At 37.2% G+C, this 16,699-nt stretch overlaps 1 pseudogene; it reads left to right on the top strand.

Moving 5' to 3' along the window:
- The first annotated feature begins 1,889 nt into the window (after positions 1-1,889).
- LOC131398932 (aldo-keto reductase family 1 member C23-like protein) lies at positions 1,890-16,071 on the top strand (annotated as a pseudogene).
- Positions 16,072-16,699: the final 628 nt, after the last annotated feature.

The following is a 16,699-nucleotide window of genomic DNA, read 5'->3' as shown; positions in this document are numbered from 1 at the left end:
ATTTCTCTGTCCTTGTTGATATTACCATTTTATTTATATATGATTTACCTGATTTCCTTTAATTTTTTGTCAAATTTTTCTTTAACAATTACAGCATACGTAAGGCAGTTGATTTAAGACTCTTTATCTACTAAATCCAATTTGTATGTTTGTTCAGGAAGAGTTTCTGCCAATTTTTTTTTCTGTTTTAGTGGCTAATGGGTTTTTTTCCTTGTATGTTTGGGTGTGTGTTTAATTGGGCATTTGAAAAACAGCCACCTCTCTCACTCTTCATAGATTTTTTTCTATGTCTTGACAATCCTTCACTTGTTAGCTTGGCCTGTTCCTTGTCTTGGGACCAGCCCAACATGAAATCTGAAGGTCTATTCAGTTCTGTTCTGAGCATGTATCCCGCCTGCCCTGTGTGTGGCTTTCTTAATTCCCCTGAATAGATGACTGAATAGATGGCTCCCAAAAACTCACATCTAGCTTTTCCTCAGGACTTTATATGATCTATTGCATGTCTCCACCGTTAATCTCTTGCCCCTGGCATCTGCACATCTATAGTCCCCCTGCAGCTGTAAAGTGAAGCTTTTCATTTCAAGCTCTTAGAGTTAGGGGAAACAGAGAGTAGTCTTTGAGGCAGCCTCAAAATAGCTTAGGACATTGCACATAAGATCTCTGATAACTCTTGTTTGAGAGAGGCAACTGGAAACTGGGCTATTGTCTCTTACAGACCAAGCCTCCACTGTGCCAGGCATGGGGAGGGGCAAAGGTGAATAAAACATGATGAAATTTCCTACCACTTTGAATCTGTCTTTTTCCTAACTGGATGTTCACTTTGTTGCTGTAGATCTTTGACTGTTTCCAAGAGCTCCTTTAAGTTTACTTCAGCTGGTTTATGGTTCTTTCCTTCTGTTTCCATGGGAGAACTCAGAACTTCCTAGTCCATCATTTTGCTGACATCACTGTATGTGTTCAATTTTAAATGGCTTCATAATATTCCATTGTATCAATGTGTCATAATTTCCCTGACTCTTACAAAGCTTATTGCAATTTAAGTTGTTTCTAGTTTTCTCTTTGATGAATACTATTGAGCAAGATAATAAATCATATAAAATATTCATCATTTTTTTTGTAGTTACATCAGGATAGTTTTTTAAAGTTATATAACTGTGTGAAAGATATAAACACTGTAAGATTCTGTTTGTATAATGCAAATGATATCTAAAAACTACGAAAAAAATAACTCCAATAATCACCTTGCTGGAATGTCATTTTTGAGTAGACTTTTCAGGATTGCACCCTTGTTACGATGGAATATTCTTTTTATAAAGCAAAGAAAAAAGAAACAAAAATAATTTTGCTGATAGGAAAGATAAAAATACAAATTTTCTTTCAATTTGAAGTTTTAATTCTTTCTTAAGGGTCAACTTTTTGAAAAATGTTAATCCTTCCTCTAAATTGTGTGAGTCGGTGTGTGGTGTAAGACAGTTAATTGTTTCAAATGATGTATGATCAAGAAGGAGCTTACCATGGCAAGAACTAAAAAAAAATAGTATCTGGAGGTTTCTAATTTAATATATGGTCAACAATTATAGAGCAACCCTCTTATAATAATTTACTAATGTACTTGGATCCTGAATGAAAATTTTACTTGTGCAAGAAAGAAATGATTTCTTTATTACTATATAATAGTTCATTAAGATTCCTCTTTGATAACAAACAAGCAAGTTAATTGGTTCCAACTCTCTTCTCGCTCCATGGCTTCCTGCTTTAACCTTTTTCCTCCGACAATCCATTTGATAACAGTTGGACAGTGGACTTGGGTGTTACCCTCCTATTATTCATATAACCCATGAGAGCAGAAGGATAAAACAGAGTTGGCTTAGACAGAGGAACAAAAGGCAATGGATCCTAAAGTCTGGCGTGTGGAACTAAATGAAGGACACTTCATTCCTGTGCTGGGATTTGGCACCTATGCACCTGAAGAGGTAATAGCGGTGGTCTTGGGATTGAGGATTCAAAAGAAAATAGACATAGCACGAGTGGAGCCTGACTTGGGTTGTCAGGTCATGGAGTTACTGTGTGATTCTTGGAGGCTCACTTGGTTCTTGTAACCAGGCTAGAACCATTACTTACACAAAGACAGAAAGTATTCAGGGGGCCGGCCCTGTGGCCAGTGCTCCGCTACTGGCAGCCCGGGTTCGGATACTGGGTGTGCACCGACGCACCACTTGTCTGGCCATGCTGAGGTGGCGTCCCACATACAGCAACTAGAAGGATGTGCAACTATGACATACAACTATCTACTGGGGCTTTGTGGAGAAAAAGAGGAGGATTTGCAATAGATGTTAGCTCAGGGCCAGTCTTCCTCAACCAAAAGAGGAGAGAATTGGCATGGATGTTAGCTCAGGGCTAATGTTCCTCACAAAAAAAAAAAAAAAAAAAAAGAAAATATTCAGTGTTCCCTCTGCATCAGGGTCTGACCGTGTGGTCACCTACAGATTATTCTGGGTTTTCCTCCAGGTTCCATCTATTTCCCAGGTTGGAAAAAGAGATGAAATTGAGCAGTCAAGAACACTGACAATCAGCTGCTTTGCTTTGAGGGTGATTACGTGGGAGTGGTTTAGCTGTATATTTCTGGAATTCAAAAGATCTTGCCTCCCACAAAGACATCCAGAGAGATATTTGTGTAAAAGTTCCCAGAGATGAGGTGAATGACAAATGGTGGGAAAGAGTTGCTGTTCTGTTGTTGGGTAGTCTGCTGAGTGCCAGGCAATAAATATTCCACCTGTAGTTTCCTTTGTACTTCTCCTTCTGCTTGGGAATTTATCTGGAATGGAAAATATAGTATCATTTGAGGGAATAAATTACAGTCTCCAGGGCAAGGTTTCAATTCCTCGTCTTTGTTATTACTTTTAATTGAAGCAAATATGGAGAGTTGGACCTTGGACAGTAGAGGGAGCTAAGTGGACAAGTTACTAGACTGGAAGCCAGACGTTTGCCTTCCATTTTGCCTTTAGACTAGTTGTACGACAACGGAGTAATCCTTAAACTTTGAGTCTCACTTCCTCATCTATAAAAGAGAAGGAAATATTCAAAGAGACGTTTTGGAGACACATGACAGGACGTTTTTACTTTGCAGCGGAAAATGGGATGAATGGGAGGGAAGGGTCAAGAATACCACCAAATCTTTGCCTTTGGTAAACCTCTGAATTTTCATACACCTAAAGTGAGAGCATGACCAGCACAGGGTAGTTAGACCAAATATCTAGTTCATAGCAACATCATTGAATAAAGAAAGCTTATGAAGTACTTAAAAACAAATGAAATATTATTCAGCCTTAAAACTGAAGGAAATCCTGCCATTTGCAATCATGTGGATGGCATTATGCTAAGTGAAATAAGCCAGACACAGAAACACAAATGCTGCATGATCCCACTTATATATGGAATCTAAAAAAGTCAAACTCATATAAGCAGAGAGTAGAGTAGTGGTGACCAGGGGCTGGGGAAGGGGGCAGTGGGGAAAACGGGAGATTTTGGTCAAAAGGTACAAACTTTCAGTTATAAGATGAATGAATTCTGGAGAAAAAATGTACAGCATGGAGACTATAGTTAATAATAACATTATATTCTTGAGATTTCCTAAGAGAGGAAGACGCAAAGAAGTTAACTATGTGATGTCTTGGCTATTTTAATTTGTCTAACTGTGCTAATCATTTCACAATGTATATGTGTATGAAAACATCGTCTTGTAAGACAAATATATGTTTCTTAAATTAATATACTATTTTTATTTAGCGTGGTATGTGTGACTACACTGGTAAAGGACTCTTAGAAGCAATGAACTTGTTCTTTAACACTTCATTCCATGTATCTTTTCAGTTTGTTGATTTTGCTGAGTAATGTCTCACAATATAAAATATATTCATGGCTACAACTATATGATGAGTCCTGTGAGTTCTTTCAGCAAATCACTGAACCTAGGGGTGATCATGGGGACCTTCAGTGCGAGTGATCAACCAGTGATTACCCAAGAATGAAGGAGTTATTGGGATGCCCAAATTTCTTTACTTATCAGGAAAGACCCAGGCAAATTGCCATGGGTTCATCACCACACCTGCAGAACTATCCTAAGACATGAGGAAAAGTGACTTGGGAAGGTCAAAGTTGTGCCCTAGCTATCTCTCCATAATGTGGAAATTCAACTACTATCTTTTGTTGCTCATCTAGGTTCCTAAGAGCAAAGTTCTGGAGGCCACTAAATTAGCTATTGGTGCTGGGTTCCGCCATATGGATTGTGCTCATTTGTACAATAATGAAAAAGAGGTTGACTGGCTATCCGAAGCAAAATTGAAGATGGCACTGTGAAGAGAAAAGACATATTCTACACTTCAAAGGTGCTGTGTATGTGGTGTGTTTGTGTGCACATGCAGGAACATGATTGTGTGGAGATGACAATTACACGGTAGGACCAGTAGGTGTTTGGTGAATTGTGCTTATTGGTACTACTTTCTTCCCACATTTTCATATACTAAAATTAGTGTCAGGAAAAGACGATGGCTTTCTCGTCATGCTTTGTTCACATTTAGTGATTTTAAAGTAAAGTCACTTTACTTTTCTGAGTCACAGGCCATATCAGTGTGAATAGCATAGACTAGTGAATCAGACAGAACTGTGATTGGATTACAGTTATCCCTCTCATCTGCGTGACTTACTAGAATCTCTTTAACATTCTGAATCTCACTTCTCGCATCTATCAATAAGAGAAAGCAATATAAGAAGCACTTTGTGTACTAAACAGGTTATAGCTAAACTGTCTTGAATTGTGCACAGCACAGATTAATATGTTCAAAGCACTTTTTATCTATAATTATCTAAAAAAAGGGATGCTACTTATTCCCCATAGGATTGAACCTTTGATAGAATTAGTCTATTTTTGTGAACTGCTTTGCAAATTCCATCAAACAAAATTCAGATATCGGCATGGTTATTATTTGATAACACTTGTTATCTCTTAGGTCATTTCCTTCCATGGTTAGTAGATGTACTAAAGAAAGATGCAAACAAATAATATAGTTTCTTTGGGTAAGGCAGATCAAAAGGGAACCCAAGAAGGAAAAAAGAATTATTCCTCTGTGGTCACTCAGTTTCCAACCAGTAGAAAATGTCTAATTATTAAGTGAATCAAGAAAAACAAAACTGACTGAAGTAATAATCCAACACGACTTCCATTCTTTACCCTCTGCAGCTTTGGATCACTTTCCTTCGACCAGAGTTGGTCCAACCAGCCTTGGAAAAGTCTCTGAAAAATCTTCAACTGGACTATGTTGATCTGTATATTATTCATTTTCCAATGGCTCTGAAGGTTAGCAATTTGCGTGATTATACTCATTTTACTTCTTGCGTCATAATGTCTATCAACTTGTATGGATAGTTGAATTAAGAATTTCCTTAGAAGGATGTAGGGATTATTACAATAGAGAAGAATCCCCCAAATAATAAGTCCTGGTTAGTTTTTTATGTAAATATTTTGAATCCTTAAATTTCTTTCCATGCCTCCAAGTGAAAAAAAGTCAACAATCTCAAATCCTCTGCCTCAAAAATTTGAGGATATAAAAATAGGCATGTTCAAGATACTGCCCTGACTATGATTCCGGAGTCTCTTGGGGATGTCACAAATGCAAAGTTTCACACAGTTGTGGTGAGTAATGAAACTGCCTTACAATTGGGCATAATAAATTGATGTCCTCTCTCACCATAACAAGTGGAAAGCAGGTTTGGTGGTGCTCCCTCTGGGTGGATCTAAAACTAGCAGCCTTCATAGGGACTTGTGAGACCTTGCTTACACTGTTGGGTACCTTCAGAATGGAATTTTGTAGACTGTCCTTAGCCATTAATGATTGTGTTATGTAGAATTCTTGATTTTAAGTTATAGAAAGCTACTCGAGCTCTCCCATACAAAAGAGTTTATTATGTAAATGGCAATACGTAAAGGGGAAGCCAAGCCATGGATAAATGTAAGAATTTAGAATAGTCTCCAGAAATATCTCCTTTTCCCTATGAGTTAACTTTGCATTATTAACGGTTTGCTGAATTTTTGTCACAACATTTTCCATGGCGACAAATACAGCCTTGGGGCAGTTCAAGGCTTATGGTCATTAACACTTGAGTGTGTCTCGGGACCTTCCAGCATCCGTATTAATTCTTAAGAGAAACTTGAATGACCTTGTTTGGTTCATGTGCCTGCCCTTGGACCATAGAATGTTCTGATGGATAATGAAATCTGATTGTCTAGCCTGGGTCAAGATTGGAACAGTTATTCTGGAAATAAGGCCATGTAACTTATTGTCATTCACACTGCAAGTGAGGCCTTTTGCAAGAGGAAAGTATAGGGGTCAGGTAAGTGTAACATAAGTCATTATAAGTCCTCTTTAGGACCTAGCAAAAAGGTATTTATTGAAACATATGAGAGTATAAGAGATTAGAGCAAGCCTGTCTCCTAGAAATTGCTTACAACTCCATATGCAAATCACTTTGTAAATATTAGTATCTAGAATGTTATACCACCTACCTCATGGAGATTTAGTGTCCTGGCCCCAGATATCCCTGGCAGCCTGGCTAAGTGTGGAGAAATTATTTTGTGACATCACTAAAATAACTGCCTCCATTCCAGCCTGGGGAAGAACTTTTTCCAACAGATGAACATGGAAAAGCACTATTTGACACAGTGGATCTCTGTGCCACATGGGAGGTGAGTGCTTGGAGGAGAGAGCTCAGAGGAGAAAGACAGAAGTAGGGGAATCTGGTTCATTTCTTCCACTTTGAGAATGGATTGTGCACCTTTGTCTTCAGCAATTCATAAACTTTAAATGAACAAGTCTGCTGTAGTGGTGTGGAGGAAATCATTACTGAAATGTTTATAGAGAGAAATGGAGCAGAAGAGTTCAGGACAACGAAGATAGGCATCTCCTTCTTTCAATGTGTTATACTCGCACATTTTTCTAAGGAGAGTACAGTAATTCTTATTCTTGCTGTCACTACATTCTTTTCCTGTTTAATTTACTACTTTTTCTCTTTTTTTTTGTTCATGCTAATTGGCTTCATTGTAGTTTCTTGAGAGTTGTTCCTTTTAACAGATTTTTATTGCATTTATTGTTGATCTATAGCCAATTGCACAAATGTTTCTTTATTATGCCTTCCTCCCCAGGCCATGGAGAAGTGTAAGGATGCAGGACTGACCAAGTCCATCGGGGTGTCCAACTTTAACCGCAGGCAGCTGGAGAAGATCCTGAACAAGCCAGGGCTCAAGTACAAGCCCGTCTGCAACCAGGTGAGCACTCTTGGCCTCCTCTCCTTTCGGTTCTTCATTTCCTTCTTCTTGAACTACTGTCAGATGTCTATTTGGCCTCCTCTCCCATTCATCTTAACTTTATGGAACACAACGTTCTAGAGAACAGAGCCTCTGTCTAGATGGGCATCGATAGAACCCATAATTGTATCTCTTTTTGTAAAGTCCTAGTGAAAAAAGTGGCAAGACCTAAGTGCTAAATTGTCAATAAGAATTTAGGGAAGGTAAAGGAGTTGATGGAGGGTTAGAATAGTTACCCAGACCTTTGAGGGAAAGTTACATTTCCCTGAGCTGTAAAGGATGTCAAGAGATGGGACGGGTTAGTGATTTGGAGGGAATTGTGTACAGGAAGGAAGATCATGAAAATATGTAATGGTAGTAAATAAGGAAAGAGTGAAAATAAGATGAGGTAGGTGTCAGAGGTTTGTGTGGAGCTTGGATGCCTGAAATGCACCAAGATGTACTTCATCTTGGCATCTCTGATTTCAGGGGTCTTTGAATAGGAAGCATAGATACAAGAAAAAACAACTGGAGACTATGAAAGTCATCCAGGCTAGAGGGATGGTTTATGGTGATACTGATGGTGGAGAAAATCAACATTCAGGAACATTTGCAGGAATACAGAGCAGACCTTGTGATTTACTCAGTCTTAGTCTGGTTCTCTCATCGATTTCTACCCTTAAATGAGCCGTTTAGACACATTATCCTGTGACTTTTCCTTTGTTGTATTTTTATTTTATTACGGTGAGAACAGTTGACGTGAAATCTACCCTCTTAACAAATTTCAAGTATGAAGTACAATACAATACAGTATTGTTAGCTATAGGCCCAGTGTTATACAGCAGATCTCTAGAACTTATTCATCTTGCATAATTGAGACTTAATGGCCACAATTATCAGCTTCTAATTTCTCCCTCCTCCCCGCCCCTGGTGACCACCACTCTGCTCTCTGATTGTATGAGTTTGACTATCTTAGATTCCTCATATAACTGGTTTCATGTAGTACTTTTTCTTCTGTGAATGTCTTATTCCATTTACAATAATGTCCTCAAGGTATAACTTTGAGTCATGAAGTAAGAGTCTTCAACTGGAAAATGTGGCCTATAAAATTGAAGAATTTGACATATCATGTTATAGCACTATTTATTTTCAATTATAAATGTTAAAAAATTCATGTGATTTTAACATTCATTTCACTCTCAATTTTTACTACGATAATTTTCAGACATTCAGAGAAGTTAAGCATATGATAATGATCATCCATGTTTTCCCTCCTATATTGAAAACTTTTCACATTTTGCAACATTGCCAAATATATGTGTGGATCTATCTACACACATATATGTAATATTTTGCTACCCTCTTGAAAGTTAGCTGTTGACATGACAATTCATCCCTACAGACCTCAGAAAGATTATGGTCTTGTGTCCAATCCATATTCAGTCCTCCATATGGTTTTCCCAATGCCTTTTATATATTTTCTTTTCTAATCAGGACCCAAGTGTGGCTCACATATTACTTTCCATCTTGTTTCTTAAGCTTTATTTTCTTTTTACTTTTTTTCAAAGTCTACAATGTCTTGTTCCATTTTTATTATTTTTTTATTTTTATTTTTTTCAAGTAAGATCAGCCCTAAGCTAACATGCATGCCAATCCTCCTCTTTTTGCTGAGGAAGACTGGCTCTGAGCTAACATCTATTGCCAATCCTCCTCCTTTCTTTCCCCAAAGCCCCAGCAGATAGTTGTATGTCATAGTTGCATTCCTTCTAGTTGCTGTATGTGGGACGCCGCCTCAGCATGGCCTGACAAGCAGTGCATCGGTGCGCGCCGGGGAACCGAACCCGGGCCGCCAGTAGCGGAGTGTGCGCACTTAACCTCCAAGCCATGGGGCCGGCCCCTCTTAAGCTTTCTTAAGCAGGAATGATCAATTAACCCTTTTTCTTTCACCATGACAGCCAACAGGTTTTTGTTGAATATTCTGGATTTATCTGATTGTTATCTTGTGATGTTAATTGATTTGTTTCTCTATTCCCAGTTTCTGTAAATTAGAAGTTAGATCTGAATGCCTTATGACATTAAGGTGAAACATTTCTGGCAAGAAAATGTCCTTTTCATGCTGTGTCCCTCAAATTGCTCTTCAGTAGGAAGCCCGTCATGGCAATTTTTCCCACTATGAGAGATGTTAGTTTTGTTCTCTTGGCTAGGATAGTGATAGCCAGGTATTTTCTTTGTAAATGTATATTTTCCCCTTTGAAATTACCTAGCAATCTGTTGTGTGATAATTGTCATCAGGGGAAGTCATATTACCTCTACGTTTTCACATAATATTTGAGTAGCCATCAATGACTTTACTGTGAATTAGTTATTTCATTGGGATTTGTAAATAACTATTTTCAATTTTAAATACTCTTTTATAATTTTTTTACCTGACACTTTATTGTTAACAGAAAATTCCCTCATCAAGTAGGGATAAACTACAATTACTCCTGTAAGACTTGATAAAATCTTGATTCCTTCCCTTTAATTATCAATGTACCAAGAAAACAGTTATGTAATAATCACTGTCAGTGGAACAAAGAATTTTTTTCTCTGTCTCTGTCTCTCTCATCACTATGGACTCCTTGATTTTTATTGACTCTATATGTCATAATTGCTTTTAGTCACTATTCCCTTTGATGCTCAAATCTAACCAATGTCATCAGTGGGATCCCTATCACACTGGTTCTTTTTCCCTTTAGACATCCCTTCATGAGTCTTTGAGGAATTTTTTGCTTTCTGACATAACCTGATGTCCGAGGCTCAGACAGTTCTCTTCCTGTCCTAGATGTGGAATGAGCCATGTGTCCTTGTGGTGTGCAATGGTATTGAGTAACCAACATTCCATCTACAGAGTCGCTTGTTCTCAGGAATGTCATTTTTTTTCTTTTTTTATCCTTTTTAGGGAACAGAGATATAATATTTATTTTAAAAAATCATTATTTGATATCGATATTTCCAGTTTAAATTTAATATTAAAAGGTTTTCTATTCAGCTTTTTTTCTTTTTAAACTTTCTCTTTCATTTTAATATTGTCATTCATATAATCTGACACTTTTCTATCTTGGCATTCTACAGGTGGAATGTCATCCTTATCTCAACCAGAGCAAACTGTTGGATTTCTGCAAATCAAAAGACATTGTCCTGGTTGCCTATAGTGCTTTGGGTTCCCAGCGTCCAGAACCATGGTAATGAAGACAACAGGGAGTTTACCTAAAACATTACTTTTTGAAATATTTCTAACTATACCATACCTAGTTTTCTGGAATTCACTCTCAACTGGTTTGGAGGAAGGAGGGGAGGGACAGAAGAAATCCTTCTCCTTTAAAAACCCCATCACCCAGCCAATGCTTTTACATTATATGTGTCTGGTTGTAGATTAATGAATAACAAATATCTGCATTAAAATCTATATATAATCCAAAAATTGAGACAAAAGACATACCTTAAGTCATCATTTAGAAATTTATTAACTAATTAACAGATTTATAGTAATAGACTCTCTAAGCTTCACTTACTTTATGTCTTAACGCAGGATAATAATATGTAGCTCCCAGGTTTATCATCATAGAAAAAATTACACTCTGAAACATTTTCGTAAACTTTTATAGAAATATTGTAGACTATACGTAATGATAAATGAATAGTTCTTATTTTGGGACTACTCAACTTTTATCAATATTTTAGAAAAGTTAAAATAAAAACTATCCCATTCTTTTCCTTTCTCTTTCTCCTTTCATACTCTGTTCTTACTTTGAGGGCTATGATCAGAGAAGAAAAGCAGCGACCGAGAAGTGGTAAGAAAAACACCATGATTTGGAAGCACAGGTTTGAACTCAAGCATTTATCAAAATGACATGAAGGGCTTTGTAAACATAGATTGCTGGGTGCCACAGCTGCATTTCTGAATCAGTTGGTCTTGGGTGAGGCCATGGAATTTGCCTTCCTAACAAGATCCTAGATGATACTGATACTTTCGATCCAGGGACCACCTTTTGAGAAGCACTGGTGTAGAGCAGACCTACTGGATCTGTTTGGGAATCCTCCTAACAAACTGAATACTGAGTCTCAGTTCTTCAGCATTTCTGCATTTCCTTCCAGGGTAGACCAGAGCTCCCCAGTTCTCTTGGATGATCCAGTTCTTTGTGCCATGGCAAAAAAGTATGAGCAAACTCCAGCACTGATTGCCCTTCGCTACCAGCTACAGCGTGGTGTTGTGGTCCTGGCCAAGAGTTACAATGAGAAGCGTATCAAAGAGAACATGCAGGTGATGAGTGAGCCTGTAGGCATAGGGCTCCTAATTAATTTCCTTCACCTTTGTTCGTAGGCTTTCAAGATATTTGATCCCAGATGAGTTACCTGTTATTTCCCATGCATGTGTGCCTCATGTGTATTCCCATCACTTTTCTCTTACGGGGCAGAAGGAGAGGCAGCATGGCAGGGTGGAATTCACATTAGACAGAAAATAGAGATTTTGGTTCCAGTATGAGGTCTGCAACGTACCCTGTGCCTCTGTGCGAGTCTCGTTTTCTTCATTCTAAAATGAGGGAATTGGATCGTGTGATTTTCTTAGTCTGTTTTGACTGCTATAACAAAATATCACATCCTGGGTGTCTTATGAACAACAGAAATTTATTTCTCACAGTTCTAGAGGCTGGAAGTCTGATATCAAGTTGCCAGCATCTTTGGGTGAGGGTCTTTTTCTAGGTCGAAGACTTCTTGTTGTATCTTAACAGTGTAGAAGGGGCAAGGTTGCTCTTTCACATCTTTTTTTGAGGGCATTAATCTCCTTAAAAGGCTCCATCATCATGACCTAATCACGACTCAAAGGTCCCACAGTGTAACACCATCACAGTGGGTGTTAGATTTCTAACATACGATTTTGGAAGCACACAAACCTCAGACTGTAGCAGTGATCTTCAGTCTCCAAATCACTGTGGTTTTAGTTTGCATTTCCATGAAAAGTAACGTAGTTTCATTTTCATGTATTTATTCTCCTTGAGTTTCCACTTCTGTGAAGTGCTTGATTAAATCTTTATTCCTTTTAACTAAGTTGTCTGTATTTTTTTTATGTGTAGTAGACTATTATTATATCATTAGATATACATGCACAAAAAACTATCTCCAATTTAGAGGTTTACTACCAAAGCCGTTTATTTAGCTCATGATTCCATGGTTTGACAATTAGCTTGGGCTCAAGAAAGCAGTTCTCTTCTTGGCTGGGCTTTCTCCTGTATTTGCTGGTAAATGCAGAGCAACCAGGCAGTTCTGCTTTAGGGGTTGATTTGGCTGCTGTCAGTGGTGCATAAACTCTGTTCCATATAATTTTTCATATACTTGGCTAGACTATAGTCTACTAGCCTGTTTTCATCTCATCACAGTGGCGTGATTTCAAGGAGCTGAGTGAATACTTGCAAGGACTTTTCCTGTGTAGGACTCAGAATAGACTCACCATTGCTTATGGCAAATTTTATTGTCCAATGCAAGATTAGTGCCAGACCAGATGCAACGGGTAGAGAATCTTGCAAAAGTATTTTTGTCTTCCCATTCAAATTTGGGTCCTACTACACCTGGAATTAATTTTTTAATATAGTGTAATAATGGACCCAAATATGTATATATTTAAATGAAAATCCAAATGTCCATATTTTCCCACAGATTTTCATTGTTTTCTTTGTCATGTATGAAATGTGCCTCAGTTGATTTCTGACCTCTCTCTTCTATTCAACTACTTACTTTTCTGTACTGTCTAATTGTAGTGGAAAATAAGTCTTGCTTTTGAGAATGGTAATTTTTTTTCTTCATTCCTTTTTCTTCCTTAAGAATGTCTTGTCTATTCTTGACTGGTTGTTCTTTTATGTAAAATATAGTATCACTTATCGACTTTCATGAAAAATAAATGTGTATATTTTTGGTTCATATTGCATTTAAACTGTAGATGAATTTGGAGAAAACTGACTTCTTTACATTATTGAGACTTCCAATCCATGATTATAACACGGGGTTCTAATTACTTTGGTGTTCTTTATATATTTTTAATAAATTACATAAATTCTCCACAAAGGCATTTACATAATTCTTTTATTAGATTTATTCACAGATAACTGGTAAATTAGATATCTTTTTGATAACTTTTTCCTAACATTTTATTGTGAAGATTTTCAAATGTACAGGAAAGTTGAAAGAGTAATGCAATAAATGCATTATTTAGATTCATCAATTGTTATATTCTTGACATTTTGCCTACTACCTATGCATCAACTGGTCGAGCTATCAATCTATCTAGCTGTCTAGCTACCTATTAATCTATCTCTCCAACTTCTCTATGTATCACTATCTTCGAGTATTATTATGGATTGATGAATTTATTTGATTCAACATGTTAGCTATTATTAACATTCTTTTTGACTCAAAGTGTATCATATTTCGACACTGACATCATCTTTAAGCCAGTTACTGTGTCCTTTGCACATGATGTCATTAGTATTTGGAGAATTATTCATTTAAATTATCTTGAAAAATTTTTTTTCACATTCTAACTGTTCATTGATGAGTTATAGAAATCCACCTGTATTCATCAAAATTACTAATTCTGGATTTGCTAAGTACATGACCCTATCTCTTTGAATAAAGAGCTTTGTTCCCTCACTTTTGAAAAGATCTTCTTTTTGTCTGTAGTCTTGTACAGTTTCAATATTTTATATCTAAGGATGGGTTTCTATTTAATTTTTGCCTGGTATTTATTATCACTTGAGTATTTTTCTTGACGTCCTTAAAAACTTTTGGAAACTTCTAAGACATTTAGAGTATTGCCTATGCTCCATTCAGTCTGATTTGCTTGGATTTTCCAGACGGGCCATTATGAGATCTAAAAAATCATAAAAATCTTTCTACTTCTGTGATAAGTTTTTGAATTCCAATTGACTTCAGAGGACATGGAAGTCCTAGAAGGCCTAAACCGAAATCTTCGATACCTTCCTTTTCACATGTAAGTGACTTTGCTAAATATGTTTGCCTCAATTTATTTTCCGATAATGAGTGTATGATGATTGTTAAAATTTACCTCAATACCAGGAAGACAGAGTCCACTTTGAGTCAGGGATGAGGTAGAAGCTTTCTGAAATCTCATCCCAGACTGCACTGACTCAATGACAGGGAGAGTGGATTTTGATAGGCTTGGACTTACACACATATGTCCTGCCCTCATCACTCCATGGCCCTTTCCAAGATGCTCGAAGCTCGATATCATTGCTGAATCTCCATCTTCCACTTAGGCCTCACATTTCTACACCATTAGTGGATGTACATTGTGGATATCACCAGTGTAGCCTAATTCAATATTTCCCAAACTGTGTTTCTCATCTTCTTCTCCCAACTTCTCAATTCTTTATCAATTCAAGTCTTCACCCAGCTTGTGGTCCAGCCAGAAATGCCCATCTCCTCCAAATGGAATCTTCGTGAGATGCTACCAAGTTTATGTCCTTCATAAATTTCCAAATCTCTCCCTTCCCTTTCATTGCATGTTTGTTCAGGAACGAAATACTACATTTCCCTCCAAAGAGGCTGGCCTTTGGTAAAAATAGGAATTCTTGGTTTATATTTTCTGAAATATTCAGATCTCAATACAGATGACAAAGTTTTCAAGAGAGATATAAACCAAAGGAAGTTGTGTAAACAAAAGCACCACTGTTGGGGAGAATTTGTAGCCATGAAAGATCTTTAGTATTCCTTCATGCTTTAAGGTTCTGGAATTTTGAGAAAAGACCTTCATTATAAAAGAGAGAAAGTGAGGAATGCACATTTCTTCTGCCTGTGAAAATTTTAATTCTTGATAGTAGTAAATGTGATAATGTATGGAAATGGATTAGCATAAGGGAAAGTTGTGAATTCTCAAATGTTGGTATATATATTTTTATGCTTGCTAATATATTTATTAATATAGAGACAAATGGAGAATAATATAGGGAAATCATGCAGAGAGAAAGAGAGAGTCATAAACAGTCATTTTTCCAATAAATTAGATATTTTAATAAGAATACATTATTTTATATCACTTTCTATTTTGAGTTATTACTGAACAGAAATCTCCCTTCTCTACAGTAAGCTCTTTGGAAATGGGGGCCAATTTTTATGTGACATTTTATCCATTTCTGACTCTAACAGGACATATTGTGTATGGTGGGCAGTTAGTAACTAATTAATAGATTTTAAAAAATGGAAGTGAAATTGCATTCTGTAACCTGTGTCACCCTAAAGTATGTTTTAGTGACGAGCATGCGGCTGGATATGTCCTGTTCAAAAAAGGCAGAGTCAGTCTTTTCTTCCACTGAGGATTTGAAACACAAAATCAAAGGCTATCTTGTTGCTTTCTTGACAGATGTAGCTAGGGAGAAGAACATATTTGAATATTTGACTCTGCATCTTCTGTGTATTAAGTTCTGGGCAAGGAATACTATTCAAATAATTTAATTAATATTATTATTTTTTAAATTATTATAAAGTCATGTTTGTGAAAGAAATAAATACAGATTCCACACCCAGTCGGGAAGTAAAACGTTTAACTTTACCCTAAGGAGAGCTTCATAAAATTAACTTCTCTACCACCTCAGAAACAGAGTCATTGAACCCATATATGCATTGTTTTTTCTCCTTTTAGTGGTGTTGATCACCCTGAGTATCCATTTTCTGATGAATATTAACATGGAGCCCTTCATCCTGACTTCTACCAGAAGCCCTGTGTGTGGCTAGTGAGGAGGGAATTGTCTCAGATGTTGGTGATCTGACACGTCTGCATGGGTTCCACCCATGCTGCTTAGAAACTCATACTCAGGAAGAGTTAAGACCATAGGTCAGGAAGGAAAGGCATTCAATTTTTGTCAGTTTCTGTAAAAATTAAAGATTTTTTCCTGGAAAGTCTCTTGCCTACTCCAGTCTCAGTTTTGTATATTTTCTTTCCGTCTGACACATTAGAGCCAAAATTTGGTTTGCCTAAAGTTTGGGGATGGGAGTGCTGGAATGGAATACAATAATGGAAATTTTATAGACATTTCTGGAGTGAGGTGTGTCAAGTTTTCAGTCTCTAGGGAAGTAATAGCTAGCAGGTATTTATCAGTCAGCTTTTTGAGGAACTGGAGGACACGTTGCACTTGGTCTGGAAGGTGAGGCGCATATTGCAAGGATGACCAGTAATGCATAGATCCCCTTTCAGCAGCTCAGGAAATCATTGTTCTAGGAAATATCAGAATGAGGCATCCCTGTGGCAGTGTTGACCCGGGAGGTTGGAGAGGATTCAGCCTGGAAGGATGATTCAGATACACAGAAGCTTTA

The sequence above is a fragment of the Diceros bicornis genome, chromosome 36 (assembly GCF_020826845.1).
Source record: "Diceros bicornis minor isolate mBicDic1 chromosome 36, mDicBic1.mat.cur, whole genome shotgun sequence".
In the NCBI taxonomy this organism is placed as follows: domain Eukaryota; kingdom Metazoa; phylum Chordata; class Mammalia; order Perissodactyla; family Rhinocerotidae; genus Diceros; species Diceros bicornis.
This window is presented reverse-complemented; position numbering and strand designations above follow the sequence as displayed.